A 27660-nucleotide genomic window follows, 5' to 3' on the forward strand; every position below is an offset into this window, starting at 1 on the left:
GGACGAAGTTTCGCTGTGCTGCGGAGCATAGCGACGCTGATATGCTATGCGGCCAACGCTGTGGCATTGCCATGAATGTGGACGAAATGGGTAATTGTCCAATATTTCGAAATTAGTCCGCAGCCCCCAAGTAGTTACTAAAAGATTACAATTTATTTTCCTCCTCTACCACGGTCACTCTAAGCTAAACCCAACGCATTATCTTGAGGGACCTAGCAGGCACTCATTAGCTACATTAACATACATGCGAAAACATTATTCCCATTTGCAATTTCTCATTAGAACAAATTATTGGAGGACACAGCTTCGAGTACTTCTAGTGAAATATTTAGTAATAAAATTTGATACTTATGTAATATGTGGCATTTTCTTTGTTTTGCCTAGCACAAGTGGCACGATAACTTATTCTGATTTCAAATCAGTCTTTTTGGCACATGTTCCCAATTTGTATTTGTTTTCTGTACTTTCCCGGATCCTGCATGGGCCTGAGACGGGCCTGCAGTATATGTAGATAAATAAATAAATAAAATAAATAGAGCGTCCCAGGTAATATATATTTTATATTTCGTATGTAGAAAATCTCAAATATAATTCACATCTTGTTTATTCGCGAGGAAAACAGTTTGCGTTAGATCTCGTGACAACTACGGACCGGTCACTTCTGTCTTTTCTCCCTTGAAATTCGCAACTTTTTTTCTCATTCTTCGTTCCTTCAAAGGTGCATCAGCTTCTTCCTCCACCACGGTGAAAGAGGTCAAAGCAAAGGTGTTAACGTGAGGAGCTGAGATACGCAAAACTTTCGATAATTTAATATATATCCTGAAAGGCATCACCATTAAGAGCTAATATAAACAGTCTTTCAAAATCTATAGTGCTGACTGGAACCTCTCGCCATGATCCCACACCGCAACGCGTGCAGGATGCGCAGGTGCAAAGTAAAGGTAGAAGGGGAGCAATGGCCTGCGAAACCCATTACCATCCTCAACCATTTCTGTCACGAAAAGTGAGTTGCTCAAATTTCGGATATATCATCTGATTTCTGCCGCCTTGGATTAAAAAAGCTGGTAGTCATGCGCCATTTGTTTGAGGCCAACAGCAACGACCTAAAGAGCTTAAGGCGCCATGGACAAAATGTAGGCACCACTATGAAACCTGGTAAGCGCCCTAAAACAAGGTCACATATTTTTCTGCTTTGCATCGGGGCAAAAAGCGTACATTCCGCGCCCTCTACAGATAAGAGCACCACCCACAACCTCAATTGGCGCAGTAACTGTCTCCCTTCTCGGCGGACACCTCAACCGCGCCTTGACAGAAGGGAGGAAGGTGACACCGAAAGAAGAAAGCGAGAAAGAGGTGGCGCTGTGAAGGGGCCTCCAGAATAATTTCGACCGCCTGAGGATCTTTAACATGCACAGATATCACACAGTACACGGGCGCCTTTTGCGTTTCGCCTCCAGGTTGAATCACTTGCATAGGCGTGCACTGGTTTCCACAAATGGGACAGGGAAGGTAGGATAATGTTCATGGTAGCGTCCGTTCATTTATTCTGGGAAGCAGAGTAGAATATGAAAAAAATATGCGCATCCCTCTCTTTGCCTATCAGGGGGGCAACCGCCCCAGTAATTTGCAAACGCGATACCGCACTTGAAATCCTGTACGCTACAAAGACCAGAAATTAAACGAAAAACGACTGGCAGAATGTTTCTAGGAGTTCAATGGAAAGATAACAAACGAAGCTGTACAAGTGGATATGGGTTGGTCGTCCGTTGAACCACGGGAAACACATGGCAAAACATCATTTGAGGAGAGATAAGAAGAATGGATGAAAAGATGCGGGCGTAAAAAGTCTCCATGCATTTGTGCAGAGAAAACGTGGACACTCGGTGAAGGAAAAAGTCTGGAAAGAGCACGACAGGTTACACATGCGACAACAGTACCACGAAAATCAAAAAGAAAATCTGCGAAACTGATACTGCTGACTGTAGACAAAAGAAATTTACAAATAAGAATCATTGCGTTAATACAGAGATGCAAATAGCGAAATCCTGAAGGAAACGCTATATGATAATTTAAGGACAGGGCTGAGTCGGCCTGGTTGGTTCATGTTGAACGGTACGACAAAACAGCGCTGACGGACGGGACGGAAGAAGAAGAGACAAGAGGCAATGCCCTCCTGTTCGAGGCTAGATCAGGTCGCCATTGAACTGCGCAGTATAGACGTAGGTGTGAACAGGGCGATGATATTTCTGTAGCATGCGGGAGGAACATTCCACATGTTTGGTAGATCCTAAAGCTGTACTTCCAGATAATGGTCATCCTTCCAGAAGCTCTTGGTTTAGGGATAGTGAATGCAAAATTAAAACATCAGCAATAGCGACTAGCAAGAGAAGACACTGGTGGTGTAAGAGCGGAATAGAACAATTGCACGTACCAACAATGAATTCAAAATAATATATTTCAGAACATAGAAAATAGAATGGAAAGAGACGCACCAGAATTGAAAGTTAGAACAAAGAAAAACTAAACAAATAAAACGCCTGTTGATTTTGTAGGCAAGATGACGCTAGCCACCGCCCCGATTCATTGAAAGAGGATGCCAGTAAGATATATTGGGTCAGCGCCACCTCGATTTCATGCCAGCCCAGATCAGCCACTTTCGTTGTTGTTGCAGTTAGCCTTTCAAAAATGGCAAATACCCACACTGGGGGATCGGCCAAGAATCGGGAGGCACAGGTTGCTATTCATCTGTACATAATAAAGGGTATTTATTTATTTATTTATTTATTTATTTATTTATTTATTTATTTATTTATTTATTTATTTATTTATTTGTTTATTTATTTATTTATTTATTTATTTATTTCGCATACCCTCAATCGCCGAAGCATTGCAGAGGGGAGTGGGTTACAAAAACCAAACAACAGAACATGAAAGCGGCAGGTATATAGTACAAAATACAAAATAAATCATACAGCGTGAAAGGCTAAAAAAGCGAGAAAACGAACATAATTGCACTAGAAAAGTAAATCGAAAAGCAACACAGGACATGAATAACAATAACAACAACAAAAAAACGGCAGAAAGGAAAAAAAAGGCACTAATAAACTCTTAGGTGACATCACAAAAATGATTGGACAATGCTTGCCTGAAAAGAGTGTGGTCTGATATGGATGCGATCTCAGCGGGAAGGTGGTTCCAGTCTTTAGATGTGTTTGGCAAGAATGAATAATAAAAGGTGTTAGCGCGGCATTTAGGAAGAGCAACCTTGTTGCGATGGTCGACACGTGAGGAGCGGTAGCTAGGCGACATAATGAATTCACTATGCAGAGAATCATGGTAGAAAATTTTATGAAACAAGCAAATGGAAAAATTTTACGGCGCAAAGACAGACACGGCAAACCGACATTAGACCTCATTAACGTTATGCTGGCTGTTCGGTTATAGTTAGAAAGTACAAATCGAATAGCATTATTCTGCACCATTTCAACAGCATGAGATAAAGTGTTGTGATTAGAATCCCAGATGGAGGCAGCATATTCGAGTTTGGGTCGCATAAGGGTTTTATAAAGAAGAAGCTTGAATGAAGTAGGGGCTTTACTGAAATTACGTCTTAAGTATCCTAAGGTGAGATTGGCGTTAGTAATAATATGGTCAGTGTGAGCTTTCCAGTTTAATGTGGAAGAAATGGTTAGGCCATGGTATTTATATGAAGGCACGGACTCAAGTGGAGTGTTGTAAAGTGTGTACACCGAGGTACATTCACCTTGTCGAGAGACACGCATTATTTTACATTTGTTAATGTTTAGTTCCATGCGCCATTTTCTGCACCAAAGAGCAATGTTACTTAAATCGGACTGAAGAATAGACGATATGCGAAATGCGCAGCGCCATCTCTCGGCGCTCCGAGAACTAAGTCCTCCATGTTGGCACGGTACAGAAAACGAAACCGCTGCCCAGCGTTGGGTTAAAACGGCTGCGCTTCGTTTGAAAAGTAAAATGCCGATGCAGTGTTGCGCTACCCTCTCCACTGTGAAAAGACACTACGATGCGTGCCAGAACTAGGTGCGTTCAAGCTTTTCACTTTTCTATTTTTTTACTCCGTCCCAACGTTTTAGTAACATAAAACGCCATGCGAGGTATCATGTGTCAGCACGCGGATCAGTGCGCAGCTTTCGCTTTCTGCGCTGATTTTTGACAAATCTCTCGAGGTGATTTGCGTTTAAATTAAGATAAGGACCACAGCCTTTGTTGTCTCTGATCAAAATTAGAAGCCGATTTCGTGCATTTATCAACTCTCCGGTCGGGCGTGAATATATATAGACGCATACTTGAACAACGTAATAGAGAAGGTAATTTTTTTGAGCGGGCCAATCGCTTGTGCCGTGGCGAAATAAGTTCACTCGAAGAACCATATGCCGATTACTGCTTAGTTTGCTACGTGTTCAGTTAAGTTTTTCCCGTGTTCAGTTAGTTTTAGAAGGGCGAGCAAACTCTCTGGACCATATACGCATATGTTATGCGCGTTAAGGAGTCTTTGTGAAGCAATACACCCTATACGTATAAAAACTGAGGTGCGAATGGTTTATTTCTTGAGGATTCCTATACCTTCGATATCTGCGGCGACCAAAATCTAAAAAAAAAGAAGCGAATAATATAGCTACTTTATTATGAAGGAGGGACGCATGTCTAAGCTAGAAAGTAAATGCAACAGTGTTCTGAAAACGCTTCAGGCCATCAGATTTTATTATCATTGTGGCAAGCTCCAACAGCTTGCTTCGCAACAAAGCCATTTGTCCAAGTTTGGGAGTAAGCTAATTAAGTTTCGGAAGCAACCGAACATGCTAATTTCGCCCCTGCACACACAGCCTGACCAGCGTATCGAGTCCGTGCATGCACCTACAGCTGTGACATCTTTCTCTAATCAAGCCGCTGCGGTGGCTTAGTGCTTATCTTAAAAAAAAAAAAAAAAGCTGCGTCTTTGCTTACAATATTTTGAATTATATGTGCATGCCCACTTTCCTCTTGTTAATGTCGACTGACTGCGAGCAGGACGCGGTTTCAACGAATTGTGGCGAAAATCAACCGACGCCGGGCTCTGAAACGGTGACGTTGAAAACCGCGGATGCGCATTGCACATTACAGTAAAGGAATCGAATTACGCAGCTGGTCGAGGGTCTTGTGTGATTATACTGCAATGCACGAAGCTCCTGGCATCGGCGCGAACGAAAGTTCGCACTGTCACAGAAGTTTGTCAACACACGTGCGCACTCACCGCAAAATAACCGCTCGCTACCCTACCAGATGAATTCGCGTCCACTTGGGAATAAAATAGCCATGATAATGCGTGATGCTTGAACTGGTGCTTTAATGCGAGCATTAAAACGACAACAGCACACGGTCACGGTTCGACTTTCCAACCCACTTTCGAGTGCGGATTATTGCGATCATCAGCGCCAGACTTCAAGCGAAGCTAAGGATGCGGTAAGAGTAAGCTGGCGCTTATTGAAAGCACCTACATTTGGTCGAAGATCAGCTGTGAAAACAACGCAGCAGCTGAAGCTTGCCTGTTGAAATTCCACTCGCAAGAAGAAAGTACGCATAGCAAACGATGCACCAGCTCGACGAGCTCGACCGCGCCAAGATGGAAACCGGAAGTTGTGGGCGCGGTGTTGCCAGACCGCCAAGCAATTTCGCATATCGTCTATTAGTATGTCATCATCATTACGAACCTCGCGGTAAATGACACAGTCGTCAGCGTATAAGTGCATGCAAGAAGAGACGCAGCTTGGCAAGTCGTTAATGTATATTAGAAATAAAAGTGGCCCTAAAACGGAGCCTTTGGGCACGCCTGATGTTACTTCGGTTAAGGAAGGATTACAATCGTTAATACAGACGTACTGGGAGCGATTAATCAGAAAATGTTCAAGCCAGTTTAGTACCGCAGGATCAAGATTCAGAGCAGACAGTTTAGTCATTAAGAGCTTATGATGTACTTTATCAAAGGCCTTGCAAAAGTCCAGAAATATGCAGTCTGCCTGGGAATTCCGATGAAGTATGCTGTGTAATGAATGCGTGAAATGAAGAAGCTGAGTTTCGCATGAGAAGGAAGGGCGAAAGCCATGTTGAACAGATGTAAAAAATGAATTGGAGTGCAAAAAATGATAGATATGGGAATATAATATGTGCTCCAATAATTTACACGGAATACTGGTTAGTGATATGGGTCGATAATTTAAAGGGGATGATTTGCTATCTGATTTATGAAGAGGAACCACCTTCCCGACTTTCCAGTCCATCGGCAAAATCCCTTGGTCGAGCGACTGCTGGAATAGTTTAGCAAGAAATACAGACGAGTACATTTTGGTTTGGTTCAAGAACTTAGAATTGATGCCATCACTGCCACACGAGGAGGAAACTTTTAATGAATCAATTAAATTTACAATTCCAGCAGGATCAACGACAATGGGAGGCATCGGAGGAAAATTATATTGTACAGTAGTTTCAAGCGTACTTCCAGTTGATAAGGAAAAGTTCTTGGAAAACACATTATTCAATGTACAGGCACACTCAGATGACGACAGGGGTTCACCGTCGTCATTGTTAAGCGAAATTGCACTATTGTCGCGTGAATTAACAATATTCCAAAATTTTCCCGGACTGTTTCTTAACATTGAAGGAAGAGTGTTATTCAAGAAAAAGTCTTTAGCGTCACGCACCGCTTTGAGGTAATGAACTTCAGCCATCCAGTACGCTTCCCAGCGATCGGCACTGTTCAGACGCTTTGCGGAACGGAAAAGTCTTTTTTTTTTTGTTGTTGGAAAGGCGTCTGAGTGTGTTCGTGTACCGTGGAGCATTTGAGTTAGACCGGATATGTTTTAATGGTACATGTGCATTCGTGAGTTCCTTTATTTTATTGCAAAAGAGGTCCCAGTTTTCTTGGACACTTCGCTGGTCGAATTCTGCAAGATACGAGTCCAAATAAATGGCCAGCTTAAAGTTTATAGCATCAAAATTTCCTTTTTTGTAATCACGAATTGGTTTCACCACTGAACTACCACGTTGGATGGAAATGGTGAGGTCGAAATAAAGCAGTGAGTGATCACTCAAGCCAGGTAAGTAGGTGATAGGAGATACGAAATCCGGGTGTGTACAAAGTATTAAATCCAGCGTATTACTTGACTGTGCATTGTATCTTGTGGGGCACGTTACAACTTGTGTTAGATGAAAAGCTGAACAGAAATCTAGGAAATCTTGGCACTGTGAAGACGTTGATTTGAGACGGGGATAAGAACCAGACCAGATGATATTAGGAAAATTAAAATCCCCGATGTAAGGTATCGGTAGCGTTCGCGGGGGTCATCGGAACGCGGCTGGGGGCACTCGAAGCGGAGCGTCTCCTTTCTTGGAACGCGGCCGCTCGCGAACGCGCCGGGAAGTACGGGTGTCCACCCGACACGCGGTACCGAGCACGAATGTATACTTGTTTATTTTCATTTGACACGACCGTGCGTTTGGGTTTGTGGAAAGGGCGTTTTGCCCTACGGAAGCTGGAGGGCTGGCCATGCCCTGGATGAACCAATGATGTTAAGGCCGCAACATGATTGGAAGTTACCGAATGTGGGCCGGGCCTTTAAGTCTTTAAAACTGGGCCCCGGAGCCGGAAGCAGGGTTCTGCGCTAAGGTCAGATGCTACGCATCTTCGGCAACGCCGAGTAGGGGCCTCCCCTAGTATTAGCCAGATCCACCTTTTTGTTGTTTGGTTTGTCCTTTTTGCTGCTTAATGTGTCTAGTGCCTTAACTTGTATATGCAATGTAAATAGCTGTATATAAATCTTTCAAGTATTCGCCTTTCCCCTGCGTCTCAACTGAACACAAGACCGTCTCTGACGGGGCACCGCTGGTGCGAAGATCAATCTTCAGTCTTCGAGTTAAACCAACCCGTCTCTGGCGGGGCACCTATGGTGCGAGGAAGGAAGACAAAGAACCTGTGGGAAACTTTACTGGCGCAGTCGACAGGATCCTGCGGCCATCGGAAGACGGCGCAGGAAGAAGACAAGGCAGGGAGAAAGGTGACGACAAGGCGACAGGTCAGCGTTCGTGAACGGACCTGCGAAGACACGGCGGCAAGGACGCAAGGACCACGGCAGTAGTCCAGCGACGCGGGACTGCGTCCGGTCAAGGAAGCAGCGCGTCGGGAACTCGACGATCACCGGCGGCGGACCAGCGGCGTGCGACAGCTCATCGCAGCGTCCGGGGAAAGTGGCGGTGGACTCCAACGCCAAGGAGCTGGCAATGCGGATCGACGCATCGAAACCGTGAGTTTCCTTGGTCGCATTGTTCACGTCCCTGTGTTCGAGCCGGTAGGACAGTTGAGGGCTACAGACGGCAGTATGGAGAGTTATCCATGCAGGCCCTCACTCGATGTGAGGTACCAGGTTGAGTTAGCGAAGGCGCGTTTAGCGGACCTTCAGGCTCAACTTGCGAAAGTAAATGGCGGAAAGGCGCTGCTTCGCGAGGAAGAACCTCAGGATGTTAAGTATGTCTTGGGGGTATTAGAAGCGAGACGCCAGCAGGTAGAGCTCGAGATTTCTAAGATCAAGGAGTCTAGGAGAGCTAGTCAATCAGCCAGGGAGAACTGCTCCGAGTCCCGAGCAGAGAGGTCGCCAGTGCTGGAAGGCAAAGGCATATGCCTGTCAAGCACAGGGAAAGAAAACAGCCAGAGAGAAGTAAAGAGAGAGCCAGCTTTCCACGAAACTGTAATCTCTCGTGAAGAAAGTATCGTGACGGAACGCAGCGTCGCGGTATTCGAGGCGGTGAACGCGCACTCCGACGATCCAGCTGCACAGGTTAGCTCAACCCCTAATGAGACCAGGGACGCGGACGCGAGTTCAGGATTGTTGGAAGTCACTCTGACAATTCCGAAAACGCAGTCCAAAGCAAGTTGTGAAAAAGAGCATTTCGTGCAGCAGGAAACGGTCGGTGAGGACAGACGTCAGATCGGCGAGCGAGTGAAAGGAGGAAGTCTGGCGACGCCGCAACCGCACACTGTGTCGGGCATAGGGTATGAAGTGCCCCATAGCGTTGATAGTGGCAGGAGCGTTCCATCCGAGGCAAAGAACGAAGGTTGGCCTGATGGGCCGACGGGACCGAGCGCCACGCATTTGTTGAACGCACTCGACGTGTGTCCCACCAGGTCCCTGGAGGACAAGGAGATGCGTGGCGAGTTGCCACAAAACATATTCGGATCAAGCGACTGCGAGAGAGCTCATGCAGCCTCAGACTATGCCACGAAGCCGGCAAGCGCCGATCAGGCACGGAGCGGCGGTTTCAAAGTTTGCTCGTGCAGTAAAGGTGCAGATGGCCCCGGGCGAGGTGGAGTGGCAGGAGGCAGGTGCGTGGCTTTCACGCTGAAAGTCGACGCGAGGAACAGTATGTTCCGTGCTACAGGTCGCAACATCAAATGTAGCAAGACTGACCGTACTGATATATTTGGACGGCCCAGGGGCTATGCTCCTTGTGCAGCACGCGGTTCGTACCGGCGCGCCGGAGAGAGCGTGCCCTTAGGTGCGTTGTGTGGTCACGGGTTTAGACCCATCGAGAACCGGGATGTTTTTGATCCTGGAGGGCACCGGCTTTCGAGTTCTTGCCCCGCTGTGGCACCAACCTAATGAGTATAGTGGCCATTAGGCGTTCTTAGTGTTGAGACGCGTGGTGGCTCGAACGCACATAGGGACGCTCGGTGCGACCAAGGAGGCTCACGTGGCCCGTATCAGTGCTACTGAACGCTCTAGTTGCGAGTGTCGGTGTGTGTATGTCGAGCAGGACGCGGGTGTGCATGCTGGTGAACTGCGTACAGCCCATCAACTTGGACGCTGTGTTACGGCGCACGGCAGGCATGCCACTGTATGTATTTGAGTGTGCAATTTGCGTAATTTTGTGTTGGTGCCCGTGTACATTTTTTGCTTTTGGTTTGTTTGATGCCAGTGCTTGTGTAGCTGCGGTATGTCACCCGAAGGGTGGTTTCGTGTCAGACACCGATCACTTTTGTTTGTAATTCTAAAAGTGCCATTTGGGCCCTTTGTACAATCTTGGGAAGGGCGTGTAAGGTATCGGTAGCGTTCGCGGGGGTCATCGGAACGCGGCTGGGGGCACTCGAAGCGGAGCGTCTCCTTTCTTGGAACGCGGCCGCTCGCGAACGCGCCGGGAAGTACGGGTGTCCACCCGACACGCGGTACCGAGCACGAATGTATACTTGTTTATTTTCATTTGACACGACCGTGCGTTTGGGTTTGTGGAAAGGGCGTTTTGCCCTACGGAAGCTGGAGGGCTGGCCATGCCCTGGATGAACCAATGATGTTAAGGCCGCAACATGATTGGAAGTTACCGAATGTGGGCCGGGCCTTTAAGTCTTTAAAACTGGGCCCCGGAGCCGGAAGCAGGGTTCTGCGCTGAGGTCAGATGCAACGCATCTTCGGCAACGCCGAGTAGGGGCTTCCCCTAGTATTAGCCAGATCCACCTTTTTGTTGTTTGGTTTGTCCTTTTTGCTGCTTAATGTGTCTAGTGCCTTAACTTGTATATGCAATGTAAATAGCTGTATATAAATCTTTCAAGTATTCGCCTTTCCCCTGCGTCTCAACTGAACACAAGACCGTCTCTGACGGGGCACCGCTGGTGCGAAGATCAACCTTCAGTCTTCGAGTTAAACCAACCCGTCTCTGGCGGGGCACCTATGGTGCGAGGAAGGAAGACAAAGAACCTGTGGGAAACTTTACTCCCGAGAAGAACAATGGGGGCTGAGGGATAACGAGAAACCACTGAATTGATGGCGTCATAAAGATTATCAACAAAAGAAGCTGGAGCGTTCGGGGGACGGTAGCAGCAACCAAGGATTCCTCACCAAGGATGCCTCAAGTAGGGCATGGACTGAAAAGGGATAAGAGTTTGGGTGAAAGAAAGAGAGAGAGAAAAAAAAGGGAATAATTTATTAAGTCAAAATGTAAAATCAAGCTCTCTCCTATTGCCCCTTGTCCTCTTAAGCTTTTTTGCACGCTCCGTCCGTGCAGTAAGACAGCAGTGCTCTACTAGCGACATGCCAAGGAAAAAAAAAAAACGCCAACAAATTTGTTCTGTTTTGCTTGGAGAGGCGTAAAAATGGCGTCCGGAGACCAAACAATATATTCTGAGGTCGCGTAGGACCTGCCTGCTCGTTTTGGTGCAGCTTCGTCTTGTGCGCTGAAATGCACCTCAAGATCTACACGGAAGAAAGGGTGAACATACCTAAGCAGTAGAGAAGATACTTCACACCCCCGCCTATCTCAAAAACACGAATCCAAACTTCCACGAAGACAGACGCAAGGTAAGAGGAAAACCAATACAGACGAAATACCACAACGGGGAAGCCGAACCAATTCAGTAAATCCCCACCATCGCAGTCGTCAACGAGCTGCTCAAGACAGCAAATGCGATATCTGTCAGAAACACTAATCCAACCATCCGTGAGGAAGTGACCATTGCAGCTGCGGCCGCAGAAGACGACTCTCTCTACATACGCCCGGACTCCCAAACAGCGATCAGAAACTATGCTACAAGAAGAATAGCCCCTGAGGCAGCCAAAATTCTCCAAACATCTAACCCGACAGGCAGCAGACACGCTATCTGGATACTGGATACCTGGTCACCAGGGCATCGAAGGGAATGAGTGAGCACATATGGCTCAGCCCGAGTGCTTCTTCCCTGGGACCCTGGCAGACCCCCCCCCCCCCCCCCCCCCTGAAGACCACAGACGCAGACATCCGCTCACAACACACACACAGATACTTCAACGATACAAGCTATAGAGCGGAGGAAGTGCCCCCTCCTGCTAAAGGTCTCACTAAATAACGAGATGCAACTAAAAAAACTACACACACGATCCTTCAACAACCCTAGGACACTCAATGTAATAACCCCAGGTTCGTTCTCGGCGCAATGCAAATTCCATGTCAAGATGGTAGGCCCCCACCACATGGTGTGTTCCTGCCAGAAGAATCACACCATAGACATGAACGCCCGCCGCGGTTGCTCTATCAGTGGTTAAGGCACTCGACTACCGAGCCGGAGTACCCGAGTTCGAACCCGACTGCGGCGGCCGCGTTTCGATAGAGGCGAAACGCAAAACGCGCCCGTGTGCTGTGCGATGTCAGTGCACGTTACCCCAGGTGGTCGAAATTATTCCGGAGACCTCCACTACGGCACCTCTTACTCTCTTCCTTCTTTCACTCCACCTTCCTCCCTTCGCTAATGGCGCGGTTCAGGTGACCACTGAGATATGTGAGACACATGGTGCGAATTTCCTTTCCTCAGACACTAATTTAAAACCAGTTTACCTAGACATGATCGCACAGCAAACGATGAAAAGGTAGGAGGCCGCCCTGTACAGCTCGGGCCTCGAGGGCCAACAAGCGCTCAACGAGAGAGCAAGGGCAGCAACCTTCGCCAGTTGAGTCACAGAGTAGAGGTGTCAGGTAACCATCATCTCCAAGAGTTATTTTTGGTATCAATAAACATTTCGTACTACTATAAACAATAGATGACATCACTCTAAAAAGCGCGAAGCGCACTTGCATCGGGGCACTCCAGAACGAGCATCCGCCAACGAAGAAAGCAGCCCGCCCTATGACATAAACCATAGCTCCTTAACTTGCCGCCATGCCATTATAAAAAAATGATCTATAGTCGTTCTATAGAGTTCTTATAGAGTGTATTGCCTTCCTATAGATAATTACTTCCGTCTATTCGCAGTCTATAGAAAAAAGTCTACTAAAAGCGTATGGCATATGCATATATCTTTAAACTTTCTATAGACTGCCTATAGGATCTTTATTGTCTATAGACTAGCCTTTCGGATCTCTCTAAGGTCCACATACTTTAGTAACAAAAGCTATGGACGCTATATAGACTGTCTAAAGAAGTTTTTGTAAGAGTTAATCACGACGAGTAAGTGATCAGAGGTGTCCAAGGGGCTCCCATTGCGAAGATAGGGAGAATGCGTTGGCCTGGCCCACATTGTCCCTATGTCCCAGGCCTACCAGCATAACATCAGTGGCCAGCGAGGGAACGCAAGTTTCCGTCTACGGAATACGACGCCTGTGCAGCCTACCTCACAGGAAGTTTCGTGTACGGGTACTGCCGTAGCTAGAAATATAAGGTAGACCCGGCCGCGGCGGCCGCGTTTCGATGGGGGACAAAATGAAAAAGATGCCTACTGTGTTATTGTTTTTTTCCTTTGTCTGCTTTTTTCTTCTTTTTTTTCTCTTCCCTGAACGCCTTAGCTAACAATGTATGTGTAGGAGTCATGTTTATAGCTTGGCTGTTTTAACTAACTCCTGTTTAATAAATTGATTTCCTTTTTTTTGTAACCACTCCCCTCTTTAATGCCGTCATGGCCCTGAGGGTATAATAAATAAATTAACAGGATGGCTCTCGCTTCGATACAGTAATGGTGCGGGAGAGGCTTGTTTTCTTATTCATTTATTATGCCTTGAACTACTTCATGTGTCATGTGTAAGTCGAGATTCGACGACAGCTACTCCTGTATTTTCATTTCGCTATGTATTGACGTAAATAATTTGAGAGCGACATGAATTTATGTATAATTATAGAGCGCTATTTTTAGCTTCCGTAACACACTCGTTCGTTTGCCAACACTCCTCTCCACTCATACCCAGAAAATCTGGACAAGCGCATTTTTTCAAAGGGAAGTTATTCATGAACTCAAATATTTCACATATCGTAAGACTGCACCATAACAATCCATACGTGTGCAAATGCCCTCCTCTGGAAGCTTGTAGTTTTTTTCTATTTACTATCGTAAACGTAGTCTTTACTCTGCGAGCGCAGGACAAAATTTAAAAGCAAGATTTTACTACGCATCGGAAGGTTACAGCATTTCCATCAATATGTTCACAACTGCATTTCGCAATATTCTACAGTTGATTCACCCTTGTGAAAAACGCACCCCGTTAATTTTCAATGCCAGTTTTGAAGAGCAACTCCAGCGTTTTTCGCTCCTCTACGAATTTTTCTGAAACTTGCGTAGTAAGTTTTCCGCAGTTTTGTCATTGCTTCCAAATTTTGCAGCCGGGCGACGTATTGCTGCAGCGCAAATAAATTCCCAGATTTTTCAGTTCGTGGCCTCAATCGGAGCGAATTTTACGGGTAACCTCGCGTGTGTGACGTCACAGGTTGGCACGCTCATTGATAGAAAATGGCAATAACATTAGGCACTCATTGCAGACACCGCAGCGGGCAGCCTGAATGCTGCCGCCTTTTTTTCTTTGAGAATGTGGTTAAGAAGTTCCCCATCCTTTTGTCACTTGCCATGGTAAACAGGCTGCTCACAACTCGGCGGGCAGGTGGGCCACCTGACGGACATAGGTTTTTCTCGTGAGTGGGAGCTGTAATGCTATCGCATAAATATGTTCCTAACAGTACCTTATATATTGCACAGTTGTCTCACAATTTAAAAAATTCAGGAGGCCCTTTGGCTCTCTTAAGTGCTGCAAGGCGAAAGCCTGTGGCGTACTGTTTAGCATTGGCTGCGAGACTTTTGCGCTGTTCTAGTGTTTTATTTAACAACACATTACAACTACCCACTTTGACTGCCGACTTTGACTGCTTCTTTAGCACGACTCTTTCTCTGCTTCGATGAGTTCGGATGTATCCATGGCTCTGTTCGCAGTAATGAGGTATGTAATGTGGTCACCTACGGACGCCTTACGCCCCCTGTCGGAGCAGACTACAACTATTTTTTATTTGTTCTCGTCTGCTCCAAAAGGGAGCGTCAGGCATCCGTGGGTGACCTCATTACTTCGAATCCGCGCACTCTGACGTCATAAACATTTCGACCAACCGAAAAGCGTGACACCACTGCTGACAACCTTCTGTAGACAACGATGAGGCATTAAAGGCTTCCGCCTTAAAAGTGATGCCGAGGAAAGCTGGACTTGTCGCCAACACAGCCGCGCCGCTGAGCCACTCCTCGGAGGGCGCGTTTCGCAGCACACTCTAAGCAGAAAGGAGTAAAAAGGGAGTAAGCTGTCATCTAGCGTGCACCCTTTAAAAAAGTGTGTGCGCTAGGGGACAGCTTACTCCCTATTTACTCCCATGTAGGGGAATTCGTGTTTAGAGAGCCACCGCAGACGGATCGTGTCCCATTCCTGCGCTCTCGTCGTACTCTTCCTCCTCCTCCCTCGGAGACCACCATCCGGTTGCGCATACCTAAACTCTCTCCATGCCGTCTTCCTGCCAGGGCAACCACCATGGCAACCATCCTCCGGTTGCCCTTTCTTATATACCGGTTATATACCTTTCAAGTATACACCTTTCAAGCCCGCAAAACCGGCACACGCAGCCTTTGTGTCGACGCTCCTTTCAGCCATCTTTCTTTTGTTTCTTCTGGTTTCGCGTGTCATCCTTTCAAAACTATAAAATTAAACTGATGTGGTTACCGCTTCGTGATTAGTGCCTTGGCCTCTGGGAGCCCCTCGGGAACCAATGGTAATTCCAAATGAAACCCATTGGATTTTGGGCACCTTTGAGTCCAATAGTTTCTCAAACCATGCAGGCAGGTACTCAAGGGGGCACAGCGTTTCTCATTATCACTTAGAGGCACTAAAGCTGTCGCCACCGTCTATGCGAGTTTCTTAAGCAGCACTTCATCCACCGCGGGAATCTTATTTGGCTTGGCTAATGGAGGGCCTAAAATGTGGATTTGATTCGGCAGCTGCGCCGCGATGTTCTCCCTGCGCACATATAAAATTATTATAAGAGTGCATTTTACACTTCTTCGATAAATTTAACGAAAGTGTTAGGCTGCTATGGAAACTTTCACAGCATTTCTTTGTGATCTGACGGGAGAAGAGTCGTATTATGGCCCAATCCATGTTTTGTGCAAATCAATAGCCAAGCCAAATACCAAACCTCACCTTCCCGGCATTCCTGCGCCTCTCAATTGTGGATGACGTGCAGCGCCGTCTGCTCCCGCCCACTCTTTTCTCATGCAAGAACTTACCGCGGGCCCCTCCAGAAAAAAAAAAATCCTGGCTACCTGCTTACACGGTCTGCTGCTATTTTTTACCCAATGTTTCCAATTGGTTTCAAAACAAATTAGATTCAATGGCAGTAAATTGGTTTTTGAGGAAAGGAAATGGTGCAGTATCTGTCTCACATATCTCGGCGGACACCTGAACCGCGCCGTAAGGGAAGGGAGGAAGGTGGGAGTGAAAGAAGAAAAAGGTGCTGTAGTGGAGGTCTCCGGTATAATTTCGACTACCTATGGATCTTTAAGGTGCACTTCTGAACCGCGCCGTAAGGGAAGGGAGGAAGGTGGGAATGAAAGAAGAAAGAGGTGCTGTAGTGGAGGTCTCCGGAATAATTTCGACCACCTGGGGATCTTTAACGTGCACTGACATCGCACAGCACACGGGCGCCTCTTGCGCTTCGCCTCCATCGAAACGCGGCCGCCGCGGTCGGGTTCGAACCCGGTTACTCCGGCTCGGTAGACGGGCGCCTTAGCCATCGCGGCGGGTAAAGCCAGAAACCAATTGTATTTATTCCGGTATTGAAAAGGCAACTGCAGTTATTCTATCTTGTTCTTGCCTGAATATGCGAGAACAATTGGCTCAATAAAGTTCACCGATTTTCTCAGTTTTTATTACCTCGACATGAAAACGAAAAGAAACGTAGCGAGCTGAAATGCTTGATTCTGCTTCATTTTTGAGCCCAATAACAGGCAAACTAGTGCACTGCACGGGCTCGGGCCGGCCCGAAAGCCCGGGCCCGGCCCGGCCCGCGGGCCGGGCCTTGCCGGGCCGGGACATGATTTGTTTTCCCGGGCCTGGGCCGGGCCCGGGCCTGAAGTTGCGGGCCCGGGCCGGGCTCGGGCTTAAAGCTGCAGACCCGAGTCAGGCTTGGGTCCGTACGGAAACGGCTGGTTTCCAACTATTCACTCACTATTGCACAGTGAAGTACACAACTGCGGCATTGGAGCAGCGACACAGATGAGCTATGAGCCATGGTACGCGCTGAGAAAAAAACTAAGCTTTATTCATTGACTTATCTATTTCCTTATTTCCACGCCGCGGTGGCTTAGTGGTCAAGGCGCTTGATTACTGAGCCGGGGAACCACGGTTTGCTCCTAACCTCGGCGGCCGCATTTCTATTTCGGCGGCAAGCATGACAGCCATGTATTTTGTAGTATCATTGCTCGTTGAAGAAATTCAGGTGGTGGAAATGATACGGCGCTCTCTGCTTCGGTGTCTCTCACAGCCTGACTCCCCTTGGGCCCTTAAGCACCAAAAACATAGCTTTTATTTTATAGCTATATTTTTCTCATGTGGTAAAATTCAAAAACTAAAGCGCGTTTGGTTTTCTTTTTGATCAGCTGACCGGAACGTCTCGTAAATGAAATAGCCACAAAATCCCTTGAGAGTTTGTAAATCTCATCTCATAAGTCTATCCCTCCTCGCTTCTTCATACTCATTGTCATGTCAAGTGTTATCACGCGCTTCGCGCGTTATCTTCTGCTCTACCAATAAGAGTAAAATTCAGTCGGTCTTAATTGGCAATTGATCGTTCATCACCCCAAAACATACCTATACACTATTAAAATGCATTCGGGAAGAGCATATTAGTTTAGGACGCTTACAGTCTTTAAAACACACACCGTGAAATACTCAACCCTTTCAGCTTTTTGTTTAATGCAAACTATATCTTTAGCGACTCCAAAACGGCTCTGTTCAACTTCGCGAGAGGCAGGATTCACGCCCCTGCTTGGAAGTTGTTGAACACCCCCTCCAAAAACTTACCACGCAGGGTAGAGCTCCAGTGGGTGCCGGCTCACTCTGGGAATCCAGGAAACGAGGCTGCCGATAAATTGGCCCGAGGTTTGATTTGCCGGGCTCAGGACGGCCTCGGTCCAGGTTTCTCGAGAGAGCGGGCGCACACCTTTGCAGAGCTCACGCAAATGCCCCGCTTGGACCGTCGGACTTACCCTCCTCCACACCCCTCCCTTACCCATTCCCAACAGATCCTCTGGAGACGCCTCCAGACCCGCTCTCTCTCATCCCCTCAGCTGCTATCTCTCTACTGTGGCACCTCCCCTGCATGCACCCTGTGCGGCGACCCTCACGCCACACTCTCCCACATCCTTTTCGGCTGCCCTGCTGATCCTCCCCCGCAGGGACAGCCCGCGTTATCAAGTTGGGAGGACTGGGAGGTCGTGCTCTCGTCTCCGGACCCGCCATCGCAGCTTGCTGCGGTGCTTCGGGGTGCCGACGTCATGGACAAACACCGCCTGAACGTTACGACGTAGAGTGGGACCGTGCGGTGGTCCAGGGACCCAAGGGGGGTCTAAACACACTTGCCATGATAAAGTTTTTCTCTCTCTCTCTCTCTGCTGAAAGGCGACCAGTTCGGCTATGAGTTCAACCTCTGAGATCGCGTCCACTAAAAAAATGTCATCCCACTGCTTGCTAGGCAGCTTTAATGTTTATACGTCCAGGCGGCAAAATATAACTGATTAAAATCATGGGGAATGCAAAGTAGTCGACTACGCGCGTATGCAGCTCTTTTTGTTTGGCTTTCCGAACTCCCCGAGTTTATCATTGCGCACCTACACGAGATCACTCTCCAAAAGACGGGCCTGCCGACCACAACTCTTTATCACTTCCTTCTGGGTTAAAAAGAACCAGCTTTCTGCAAGCCAAACTGTGGTTTCAGAACCTTTGTCGGCCAGTTTCTTATCGGTCCAGTAGCAGTCAACTTGCTCAGAGTGAGCGGTATACCTCAAGCGTAACTGTGAAACGGGCCGGGCCGGGCCCGGGCTGGGCTTGACTCTGGGATTCACGGGCCGGGCTCGCTACAGCGATAATTTAGCGGGCCTGGGCCGGGCCCGGGCTTGAAGCCGCGGGCCTGGGCCGGGCTCGGGCTTCAGGTCGCGGGCCCGGGCTCGGGCCTCAGATTGAGGCCCGTGCAGTGCTCTAAGGCAAACCACCCGCCACCGGCAATTTCTCCTCTCTAGAGTCGTTGGCTAGGGCTCTACTCCTCTCGAGGTCGAAGGCGCCACCTACGGAGCATGACTCTAAATAAGCGCGCAGAATGGTTCGCCTCAAACCTGACAGAGGGCAGCATAACTCTCGCTGCAGACGGAAAGAGAGGTGTTTGGAAAAGTCAGCGTAGAACGGACGATGGGTGAGTTAGTAAGAGAAATACAAGCATGCCTTAAATGCTAAAAAAGTTCCTTAACTTTTCATAAGATCTTTCACCTCATCCGCTTTCCATGTGTTGCAGTTGTTCCTTTTTGCCTTTCCACTTTCAAAAGAGCGCGCTGAAACAGCAGAACTTTCCAGCCAGGAGCAGCACCTACCGAACAGCACTTTTGAGTCGCTTTATAGTGCGCACACAGCTGTTGCACCGAAATCCCCCCCCCCCCCCCCCCCGTCGAGAAAAACAAAACGAAAGAAAATTCTATTGAACTCATTTGGTTCTTCGATGCCATAGCATCCAACTAATTCTCTAACTGATACGTCCTAAATTGTCTTGAAGTCAAAAAGCTCCGATTGGCTCAAATGGCGCCGAAGAACGAATTGCTTTTCAAAGAATGCTTTTGAAAAGAATGTTTTTTTCAAAAGGAAACGGAATTCTTCCGTCCGGTTCTTACCTGCATGTGCTGAACCGCAACTGGGTCCATGAAGTCAGCTCATACTGACGACCATTTGGAAAACATTTATGATGTCAAGAAAAAGACTTCAAGGTGCTTTGCAATATGGTTTATTCACAACCAAGAACTAACAGTATCCACATCGGCTTACTTCAAGGCCTTATTTCGGGGCTTAAAAAGCAGACAAAAAATAAATATATTAACTCAAATCATTCCTTAAAAAAAAGAAAGCATTTATAAGGAACTTGTAGTTTTCCTGCACGCAAAACAGCTCTGAGTCTAGGATGGTTTTTCTCCAGTACATGATGTACAAAAAGCTAATGTTATAAGAGCCAAAATCAAATGTGATTACACAGCGGGAAGCATTCAGGTCGAGGGGCAATTTTTAGATACAATACCAAATCGCTTAACATGTGATTATTTTAAAGTTTATTTGTAACGTCTCAGAAAGATCAGAAAATTGCGCAACCTTTTACGTACTCCTGACCGAAACAAATAAAAAAACGTTACCGTAATGTTTTGGCGATACTTGGGATGGGGTTTAACCGGTGCTGTATAGACAACTAGATCAGCTTTATGCATTCTGCGCTGTCTTTATCTAAAAATGGCTCTTGCCACCTAATTAATAAAACATGCTCCACCAAATGAGATTAGCAAATGATTTCCTTACCAGGAATTGTCGTCTGGACTTCTTTCTGTGTTTATTTCAAAACGCAAGTTTCGGTCGTTTTTTTCGGCGAATGTCACTTTTGACAAAGGAATTAAATTTTCGGCGATTTAATAGATAATCCTGTCTGGTAAAAAGTCATTTATTGTCCCTATCGGCAGTTTTGTAAGCATACGCAATTTATTTACCAGTTATTAACGCGCAAATGGTAGTACTGTGCATGCGGAAGGAATTGCTTTCGCCGTTACCAAAAGTAGCGACTCAAGCTAAATGAAATAGCCGGTTGACAAAAAACATAAGCACAAGGTTACTTCTAAGGCAGGGCATCACTTGGTCGCGTGTTATTGATGGGAGCGATAGAACTACCGATGAATCTCGCGGTAGCCATGATACTTTTCCGTTACGCTTATGCACGGTATCGAAGGAAGTGTCCAACATGGAGCTGAAAAATCTGCATAACGGACTCTAGCCAGTTGGTGGCAGTGCACAAATAGTGCTTAGCTAGCAGGCGCCGAGGAGGTGGTGTTTACCGGTTTCCAGAGGCTTGTGTAAGCTGGCGGAGCAAAACCTCAAATATTGTACAAAGTACTAGGCTGCTTATCCAACAATACCACCACGCACCACACCCCTGGTTTCCCTACTTCGTCAATTTTCAGCTTCGACCGAGTTCAACTCCGTACTTACCGCGTTTTCCGTATTTATCTGTCCCTGTTACGAAAAATTCCGCTGCGCAATCTACTGAACTATATGGGCTCAAAACGCTGACTACAAGGTACCTTATGATAGTCTTCGTCTTTCGATAAGTAATTTAACATCTAAAATTGCCTGCATTTTCAGGAATCGGCGAAAACCTGCATTCAGCTGTGGCAGAACTTTCCATCCAGGCGAGCAAAGAAGCCAGTGTGACAGACTGCGGCATCTGGCGAGCGGTGTTAATTTCAAGGAGCAGACGACACGCAGAAACCGCGCGAGGTGCGCATTCCCGCCCCATAGAGTTTCTTACTATTACCTAGAGGGAAAGCTGGCAGCCCGTCTATGGGAGTTTGCATGGCGACCCCTCGAGACCACTTCAGCCGCCATGGGCGCTCAAAGCATCATGGGGCGGTGAGCTACTTGTTGCGGAACTGCAACTTTTAGCAAAAAAATAATCAAGAAATAAAGCTGCTTGATAACTACAAACGTCCTAACATTGAAAATCTTGTCTAATGATTGCAACAAACGAGCAGAAAAGCATTTAAGTGCAAAGTTTGCCCAAAATTAAAGACGACTCGCTCTCCTATTGGCCTAGTAATGAACACTATAAAAACTAATATTTCGTGCCTAACAGGCGCACTTTTAAAAGTAAATATGTTTTTATAAAAGATTTTGTTGTTTAAATACTATAAGAGGTTTTTTAATGGCATTTCGGAAAAGTAAAACCTTTTATTGGCGTCGTGTGTCGTCGCGTTTTCACTACTATGAGTTTTGCCCACTGCGTTCACGCGAAAGTCGTCTGCGCACACACGAACAGCGTTTTCGGAATGAAAAATCTTAGTAGTACCACTCTGTGTTCCCAAAAAACTACGACTGTCTCGCAACAAGTAGCTCACCGCCCCATGATGCTTTGAGCGTCCATGGTGGCTGAAGTGCAGCGCCGCCAGCTTTCCCTCTAGGTAATAGTAAGAAACTCTATGTCCCGCCCCAAGCCATGACATCGGTTGCCTCACCGCTCGCCAGATGGCGCAGCCTGTCAAAGTGGCTTCTTTGCTAGCCTGGACGAAAAGTTCTGCCGCAGCCGAATGCAGTTTTTCGCCGATTCCTGAAAAATACAGGCAAGTTTAGATGTTAAATTACATATTGAAAGACGAAGACCATCACAAGCTACCTTGTAGTCGGCGTTTGAGCCCATATAGTCCAGTAGTTTGTGCAGGAGAATTTTTTCCAACACGGACAGATAAATACGGAACAGGCACTATATTACGGTGGCTAGAGGGCCCCTCTAGCCACCGTACTTATATCATGGTTAAACCGAAAACTATACACTCTGTACAGCGTGTTCCACAATTAAGCGCGTTGTCGTAGAATGTTTCTCTCAGCTAAACTGGTGGGTTGTTCGAGCTATATTTCACGGAGAAATGGCGTTTGGTCGGCAGAATTGTTTTATGCTACATCTGTTTGGGGTACTTGTATGAATCGATCAAAAAACGTCGGATATTCGCGTCGTCTGCAGCAACGAGCAAACAAAAACAGCCGTTCAGTGATTGCACTGGTGGCGCCATCTCGTCTATCTGCCGCAAAGATTCGGCAGAGACGTGGGTGGGGGTGTTTTGCGGGAGATTTGAAGACGCTTTTTTCTGAACCACATGGAATTCAGTGGAGTTTTGGCCAAACTAGGTTTTTTGTGATAATTGATGAAGCAGTTGGAAAACCGTCTATAAACCTCCCGCAGAACACCCTCCAACCCCTTCCGTTGCCGATTCTCCACGGCCACTGCGCGCGGCGGCCACGACAAATGAGCCGTGCTACTGTTGCGACAAACGAGATGGCGCCACAGGTGCAATCGCTGTGACAACGATATTTTTTTTTTTCGTCGTCGCCGCAGACGATGCGAATATCCGACTTTTTTTTTTATCGATTCAGGCAAGTACCCTAAACAAATGTAGAGAAAACAATTCTTAATAAACAGATTCACAACAGAGCTACGAAACGAGGACAGACGGAACACGAAAAACACAGGACGGGCGCTAGCGCCCGTCCTGTGTTTTTCGTGTTCTTTCTGTCTTCGTTCCGTAGCGCTGTTGTGAATCTGTTTATTAAGCATGAACCAACTAGCCCACACCAGAATCCTCTTAAAACAATTCTGACGACCAGATGCCATTTCTGTGCAAAACTTGAGACCGAACAACTAACCAGTTTAGTTGAGAGAAGCATTCTAAAGCACGCGTTTAATTGCGGTACAGTCTGTATATATACTCCAGCAATAAGAGCGACTACAGACTTTATGAGCAAAATCAGATAAAGCGAGGTAATTAATGCGAATGACATTAGGGTAGATGTCAAGAAGCCACTCCGTGTGTCACTGCGTTTATAGTGTTGAAGCTTGTGGCATAAGGAACCTAATATAGTTTTTTGAGCCTCTGCGTAACGGGTATTGATAGCGTTCTTTCATACTCGGTGCAAAGTTAGTCGTATTGGAATGATAATTCACTCTTAGTCTGCGCACCCGCTTCATGAAAAATCAGTTCACTTAGCTTATATAGATAACCAAAACTAACACCAGCGAATTTTGAGTAGCACTTCTTAGGTAGGAATAGGGCAAGATTGTCTATACAAACCTTCACGTTGGTCCGCACGCGGTGCGTGTAGCATCGGCATGTGAATCAAGTTTGACAGGTGCGCCAAAGCGCATGCAGTACGCAGCACATAAATGCTATATATGAAAAAAATCTATCAAAACAAAAAGAAAAAAAAAACTCCGTCGAGCCGGATTCGAACCAGCGACCTATGGATGTCCATAGCTTGTACTTCTACAGTCCACCGCTCTACCAACTGAGCTATCGACGGGAACGACGGAGTGCGATCATAGTGCTCATTATAAACGTATTTTATATTATAATGCTACTGTTTAATTTTTGTTTTTCCCCGCAGCTCACACGTGAAACAGCAAGTTGCTGCACCAGGTTTATGTACATTCCATTAAAGGCGTAGCATACAACTTATCCGTTTTCAATTACTGTTAATGAAGCAAGCATTACGTGAAGTTGAGCGCCCGTTAAGTTGACATCCGAGACCTGAAATTAAATCTTAGGTGTTACTGCCATTACGACATGCTACAAAGAATACTTTGATATGACAACGTCTCCGCCTGTTCAGACATTTCAGTAGAACAACACGGCATGCAATGTTTTTGTTCGGTTCGTTGTGATACAAAAACCAAGCAAATGCAGGCTGCCCTTACAGGAAATGCACAGCTTCGTCAAAGCATGGTGTTTCACACAGATGCAGTTGAGGGCTCATGTTAACGACACTTGCGGTACCGCATCCTGAACACACCTGTGGTCTATAACGCTGAAGCTACTGCACCGATCTCGCGCAGCGCTCAACTTAAAAGATTGCCAATCGCGGAGTACCCAAATTAGAGAGCAAATTTGTAAGCTATCAGGAAGTTGAATAAAATGTACATGCCGATTTTGAATGCTTACAAACGTTGCTGTTGACACACCTAGTCATGGTCTTTTAACTGTGCAGCAGACAGTGCCACCTGCACAAAGTTAGGCCACATAATTTAAACTAGTTTGTCTTCCCCGCCACTAGATGGCAAGATGTTACCGTGCGTTACAAGGAATCTTTGTTTGTGGTTTGCCGGCTTCGCTGCTGCTCGTCAACTGCATCAGCCATATCAACAGAATTAGGTGATACGTGGTCAACAACGATTTGCTGAGCGTATAAGGAAAACTTCAGACAACAAACAACAAATCATTCGGAATGTGCGGATGATGCAGACATAGTTTATTTTACATGTTAAAGTGCCTTGTGACCAGCTGACTCGGTGGCGCAACGGTAGCGCGTCTGACTCCAGATCAGAAGGTTGCGTGTTCGAATCACGTCCGGGTCATATAATTTTGTTTTTACTATTTGATTCGACTGTTTTGTTACGTATTCGCATTGCATATGACGACATAATGGCTGTAGTTTGGCGTTGACATCTTTGTATATTCTGATAACTGCGGGCTTTGCACTGTAGCGAGCATGCGCAGCAGGCGTCTTGCACGAAAGGACACGTTTACGGCGGTACGTCTCCGCTATTCTAAACTATCGAAATTCTCGAATCCTCCAATTCCAAGCGAAAAGAAACAAAAGCAAATAATGCCCCTGCCACACGACGGACTCGGAACTCCCATCAACTTCGTTGACCTTGAAGCGAAAGGGAGTTTCGTAAAGGCGATCGGCTACTGAGTCGATTTCGATGGAGACGAAACGCAAAAAGGCGCCCGTGTGCTGCGCGGTGCTAGTGAACGTTAAAGATCTCCACGTGGTCGAAATTATTCCGGAGCCTGTATTATTACTGCGACACCTGTTTCTTCTTTCACTCTCTCCTTCATTCCTTCCCTCACGTGCGGTTAAGGTGTCCACTTCCTGAGCAATTTCCTTTCCTCAAAAAACAATTTTCAAGAGGTGGCACACGGTTTGTAACAAGCTTCTCAGGGAATCCTATAATATATATCTACAATTTTTAGCCGTCATCCTCAGGTGGTCGAAATTTCCGGAGCCCTCCACTACGGCGTCTCTCATAGCCTTAGTCGCTTTGGGACGTTAAACTAGTTAAACCTCATAAACCGAACCAAACCATCATCCTCTGCATTCAATGCGAAAGGTAAGGCAGATCATTGCATGGCATTCATTTAACACCTGGAGACAAGAACATGCGCAATCGTGCCACGTATCTTACTAGAAACTGCCATTAAGGTCTGTTAAGAACGCCGCTGCAATAAAATACACAAAGTTTCTAAAAGGAGGAATAAAACTTAGGGCCAGTGTGTGTGTGTGTGTGTGTGTGTGTGTGTGCGTGTGCGTGTGTGTGTGTGTGTGTGTGTGTGTGTGTGTGTGTGTGTGTGTGTGTGTGTTTTACCTCCTATGAAACAAAGGTTTTCAAAATTATGCTGTATCAAACTTCAATATTCTGTATTTGTACATAGTGTATATTGCCGCCTTACCCCTATCCTTTCTTACTATCGCTCCCCCCTTTCTTTCCCTCTCCCTGTCCTCTCCTTGTTCTTTGATTCCCGCTAGCCGCAGCTCAGATGCTTCAGGTTTCGATGGCAGATGCCGCGGATAGCAACATCTTTTCCTTCCATTTTTATTTTTCTTAACAATAAATAGCTACTAACAGCAACAACAAACATATAGTACGACGATCATCAAACAGGCACAAACCTATAGAAACTTTCCTTGTAGACCGCGAACCCATTCACCACGGTCTTGAGGCACTAACTTAGAGCACTAGAAAATAAGGCGCAGGGTTGCAATATCTAGCACACATGCGAGGTAGCAGAGCGCACATGCCGCGTGAGGCCCAGAAAAAGCCGGGCACAGTATTGCAAGAGCAGCTGCGCCACTTCAAAGGAAAACCATGTGAACGATAGACAACACACAGAGAAAGCTTCACGCCGGAAGGCACCAGCAAATTTTTGCTTCATGGCTAGCCCGAGCCGCGCAGGTTTAAGAAGGTTTCTGTATGCATCGAACGTGGCTTGGCTCTTGCAAATGATTAAACCAAGTAACCAAGAGGCGCAAAAAAAAGAAAGAAAAATTATAGGGCTCATTTCGCGGCCCCTAACAAATGATCGCCATTGAAACCGCACATCATGCTTTCATTCGCAGGAGACGCCACACTAAGTGGGCGCGGCCCAGGTAAAGAAAATAGCTGTCGACAGCACCACCTGCACGTATGACGACTGTATCGGGCCCCAAAGGCGTCATAAGGAGAGACTGGGCGCGTTGTGGAGCTTCGCTTGTATATGCATATGCGATACAGTATATGTAAGGCAGCTGTATATGCGAGGTAGACAGCGAGTCAATCCATCTCTCATCTCAGGCGTCTCAATCAATCTGTAAAGAAAATTTAAGGGGACGCTTAAGCTCCGCCTTAAGGGTATGCCGCGATAGAGTATTGCGGTAAAATCCGACATATGCGGAAGGTCATGCCGTACTTTACGTTCATAGATTCCTGGGAATCCTCATACCCCTCCTGGTGCAGCAGTTAAGCTCTGCGCCACTGCCCTGCAATGGTAGGTGCTATCAGCGGTGGGCCCAGGTTGCTCTTCATTTTAACTGTCACCTGCCACGGTGGGCAGTTTTCTTACTATCGGGTGGATAGGTTGTGATGAGGTCGCAAGGTCACATGACGTTGCAAGGCCAGATGCTTGTGAAGAGCAACACCGAACCACACACAAGCGGAGAAATCGGCCGAGAGCGCAATAATGGCTTTATCTGCTAATAGCTCAACTTACACGAGGGCACAGGAAGCCTGTCGCATACGGGAGGAACCTGTTTCGCACACGCGGCAATATAATTTGGGTGACGAAGGCTATAAAACAGCACTGCGTAGACTTACCGCGGTTGGTCGATTAAGTTCCCATTCGCTGGACACAACCGGAATGAAATGCCACCAACACAGTCGCTTCCTTGCCCGCCGCGCCGAAGTTAACACATGGTGGCCAGATGCACGATTGATGTTCCAACGTCTCGTCGTAAAACCAGTAAAAACGTCAAACGAAAATCCATGCAAGTTACCTTTAGCTCTCAAACATTTGG

The 27660-nt window shown here is 46.7% G+C and overlaps 2 non-coding genes across 2 annotated transcripts; one reads left to right on the forward strand and one right to left on the reverse strand.

Moving 5' to 3' along the window:
- Window positions 1-23820: 23820 nt before the first annotated feature.
- TRNAY-GUA (transfer RNA tyrosine (anticodon GUA)) lies at window positions 23821-23910 on the reverse strand. The gene is given in 2 exon segments: window positions 23821-23856; window positions 23874-23910. It is a non-coding gene; the product is annotated as a tRNA-Tyr (tRNA).
- A 979-nt stretch (window positions 23911-24889) lies between these two features.
- TRNAW-CCA (transfer RNA tryptophan (anticodon CCA)) lies at window positions 24890-24961 on the forward strand. Its single transcript has one exon. It is a non-coding gene; the product is annotated as a tRNA-Trp (tRNA).
- The last annotated feature ends 2699 nt before the right edge of the window (window positions 24962-27660 follow it).

Source organism: Amblyomma mixtum, chromosome 2, assembly GCF_055824585.1.
Source record: "Amblyomma mixtum isolate Tamu chromosome 2, ASM5582458v1, whole genome shotgun sequence".
Classification (NCBI taxonomy): Eukaryota; Metazoa; Arthropoda; class Arachnida; order Ixodida; family Ixodidae; genus Amblyomma; species Amblyomma mixtum.